Here is a 4610-nt window from a genome sequence, read left to right as displayed (position 1 = left end):
CAGATTCAGAATTATTTTTTAAGGTAGGTTTACTTGAAATTATCGTTTTAATATCACTAGAAGTACTAGTACTTGTGACATTAGAGATTTCGGTTGTAGTTGTGACATTAATGTTGATCGTGGTAGTTGTGGGTGTTGGGACATTTGTGTTTATAATGTGACTGATGTTAGTTTTTGGTAGGCATGAAGGGCTTACTGATGATAACCATTTGGTTAATGAGTCATTCACATTATTATTTCGTTTATCCATATAGCCTAAAAAAAACAAATTTATTAATGATTGGTTGTTATTACGATTTATGATTTACGAGTACCTCCTACCTAAAATTAAATGCTCTTAATTTGGTTTAATTAGATTTATTATTTTGAAAATATTTCTCTAGCTTATAAGGACATCACAATATGTATAGATAAAAATATTCTATACATAAAATAAAAGTCGGGAATTCTATACATAAAATACGGGAATCTATGATAATCTACCTTTATATTTTGACACGTAAAACAATATTTTTTTATGTATAGGTATTTCAAATTTTGTTAATTTGTTTACTTACGTTTTACTGAAAACTCGTCGCGCGTGGCTGCCGGCTGCCGTTGTTGTTCAGTGGTCGTTTTGTCACAAAATGTAAAAATAAATGACAAAAACAAAATTTTTAAACGATAACGAATACGCGAGTATATTTAGACGAGCGTCTCCTTGCCTTGCTTCGACGAATGTGTACTGCCGCCTGCCGGCATAATATAATTCTATAGGTAATAATTATAAATATACTACGGAATATTATCGGTATTTGATATTACGGGTTCTTAGAAAACCCAAACTCCAAAGAGTTGGATCTTGCCTACGATTTCTAATAATAAACATAGTTTAATAGATTCATTGTTTTATAATCAATTACGCAAAAATAAATCATCAAGTGCGCATCTAGCTTTTCAAAGTACGCAAAATAAGCCCAACTGCGCTTTAAAATAAGCCCTGCGAAATACATGACTTGTATAACTAACGATCAATGGGATTAAACCGACATGACGAGTATGATGTATGCATCCTTAATAGGATATAATATTTTGTTTTATTTCAATGATTTTCCCGCGCTAATAATCACCCATCCCGATAAATTGTTAAATAGTTTTTTGTCACCTCAGCACCGAAAGTTTGGATTTTGATAGCAGCTGAAGCGTTGGAAAGCGTCTTTTTTCCGTCCAGCGGCCGGTAAAGTGGAAATCCCTAATAGTGCCGGGCACGCGCATAATGCGCGTATCCCCTGCACAACCAGACACTGAAATTTATACCACGGTCATCACAAGACATCAACTTGTGGTTACATCTTAGATTCATATTATAACCTCCTTGCATGACGCGTATAAACATTTTTATTTTATGAAATTGTTTTCGTAGAATAATCTGAATGTTGCATACATGGATATATTAATTATAGCCATGGTTGCATAGATCCCTATATAGTGCATTACCATTTCCGTGATTACACTTTTTATTCTTATTTTATTTTAATATATAACAATTATTATTTATTTATTATTTATACTCAAATCCATACCACGGTTATAACAAAACATAAACTTTTAGTTACATATTATAACCTCCTTGCATGACGCATAAACATTTTTGTTTCACGAAATTGTTTTCGTAGAATAATTTGATTGTTGCATAATGCTCGCTTCCCGCCATTGCCACACAATATTACACTATTTTTATCGAATTATTTTTTCCATTCCATTCAGTTGAATGGCTTGCGGTCCGCGCCGTAACCCATTTGAGCTGTGTTTGTTTTAATGCCACCTTAACGTGGGCAATTTTCATTTTACTTTTTGTTGTGCGCGGTATTATAAGTCATGGATCCAATTTGGGAACCATATGGTGAAAGAACTTCTCTGCGTCAAGGTATAGTAAGATTATATTATCCAAGCAATAATCGCCTTAGGTAATTAAAACTACGATCAGCTGAGACGTTATAATATATTTTACTATTAAATATATTACAATAATAGCCGGTGCACAGGTTTATCATCAACTAGGTACGTATTATTTTAATAGCACTGTAATCGCCCGCTTATAACATCTAGAGCTTTCTATAGATTTGTTGACAACTCGGAATCTCGACGTATTCGTATTTAAATTGAACGATACACAAATAGGTATACAACATGTATATACATATAATACACGCTATATATATCGTATGTATATTGTAAAACGGATTTACTTACAAATTGACTGTAAATCCCCGAGTAACAATGTTTGTTCTTCGTTTATGGCGACGTATACACATAAGTAAATATAATGTACTGTACCGAAATGTATATATATATATTTTTTTAAGAACTTTTTGTGCGTCGTTTCGTCGAGGAAAAAAATTAAACGCAAATCGTTTTTCAGCACATTACACGTCATATCCGTGAGAGGCCCTCCCTCGGGCTGTTGACGTTTGGCTTTGACTGAGCTCTAAAATATTTATATTAAGGTTGTGGTTTTCGACTTTTTATAATATGGTATTACCTACTATTATTATTATACTCTATAGTATTCCGCCAAGAGTCTCAAGAGCACACTGACCGATTTACTACTAGGTTTTGTCCACGCCCCATTCGTATTATATTTCAGTATTAAATATAATATCATATTATTTTGTATTAATTAATTAAATTATTCACGAAGAAAATGCTGTGACAATATCCTATGCCCAGATGCTATGCTGTTACTTTCTGTCAAACATTTAACTTTCGTAATAGTTTTCGTATGTTTAAGTCGTGAAACAAAATTATAGACTACTATTAGATTCTGAGCGGAACGATAAATGATTTTTTACCTTGATCTTTATTATAGCATATTTTAGTCATTACATATTCAATGTGTCATTAATAATAGTTAATATTATCATAATATCATATTGTATTGCGTATTATACACAAAGTATAATTTATATACCAAAATTATGTTCTTTAGTCAAACTTGTATAATTTGAAATTATTATCTCTGTACGGTTACCATGTACATAAATAATTAAGGGGAATGCAAAAAGATAGTTATAAGGAATTTAAAATGGGAAATTTTCAAATTGCAGGCATGCGGGGTCTTGTAAATGTGTAAGTGATCGATGATCAATGATCATGTGTGTGTGACTGTGCGTAAATAAAATAGCGGAGCTCTCCCACACGCGCACGTACAAGTCACCGTCACGGCGATGAGCGCGTGAACGGTAAACAATTTATGCTCATTTGTAAGTACTTTTTGTTAATCCTACCGATAGACCTGATAACGCGATAAGATTTCTGAAAACTGATTCGAATTCGTTAATATGTCTACTTGAGATCGATCAGATCACATTTTAAGATGTTTGATTTAATTTTCGAATAATCATGTCGTAAATTTTAAACATTCAAACGAAATGTATAGGAGTTTAGGAATTACATTCTAAAAAATGGCCGGATCGATCTCAAGTAGACATATTAACGAATTCATATCAGTTTTTAGAAGTCTCATCGTGTTATCAGGTGTATCGGTATGATTGACAATTTTACATTATTATTGAAATAATTGTCCATTGGCAATCCCCTTAAATAATATTGGATTTCGCTACTTACCAGTGCCATTATTTCACGTTATTATAATATTATGTATATGATATCAATAAATTGTTCAATATTTTTAATGGTATATCTGGATCATTACAGTTATATTGTGTTTTTAAAGTACCTTAAACGTAATTTAAATAGTTTTTACAACTTGGTTATGACACATTACAACAAATTTATTATGCCATCATAATATCCAAATAAGATTCATATCGCACGTGTTTATTTTGAAAAATGTGCATTAGAAAATAATATATCACATTCGTGTCAAGCACACGACCATACCGTTCACGTACAATATACTGTGCGTAGATAGTTTTATGCGAAACATCTTAATATCATCGTTTTTAAAATAGGTACATTATTTACGTTATATGCGTAGGGCTATAACACCATTCAACATCGTAGGATTTAAAAGGTTAATAATATCGAACGAAATAAGTGTTTAAAAATCGTAAAGAACTATTATTATACATTGCTCGTACGAACAGCAAAACTATTTGTACTGTATTGATATTAATTTATAGAGTGACCACCGTGTATCTTTGTATTCGACTCTTTTTATTTAATTGATTTGATTGCTGCTCTAAACTCCAAATGCATAGGAGTGCTTCGTCGTTGCTTTCTTTTGGTTTCGTATTTTCACGAGTGAAATTATAATACTGTCGAAAAATAGTCCAAAACAAAGTCCCAATCAATTTACCGATTAATTGTTTAAAAAAATGTATGCATGGAACCAAATATGTACTATAATATACATATTTCAATAATCAAGCACAAATATTTTTAAAAACCACACTTATATAGTTTTAATTGTTTTCATAATATTTTGTTAAAAATGTAGATAGAAAAAGTGTGGGAATGGCCAAGTATAAACTTGCCCGGCAATAGCAATTAATAAAAAATGAAGAGACTGTGGAGATGGTCGGTTGAAAATTCGATCCCCATAAATTTCACTGATAACATTACGTAGGTACCTATACTTACCAAATTATAGTAAACACAACCTGATC

This window comes from Acyrthosiphon pisum, chromosome A2, assembly GCF_005508785.2.
Source record: "Acyrthosiphon pisum isolate AL4f chromosome A2, pea_aphid_22Mar2018_4r6ur, whole genome shotgun sequence".
NCBI lineage: Eukaryota > Metazoa > Arthropoda > Insecta > Hemiptera > Aphididae > Acyrthosiphon > Acyrthosiphon pisum.
Note: the sequence above shows the minus strand (reverse complement) of the source record.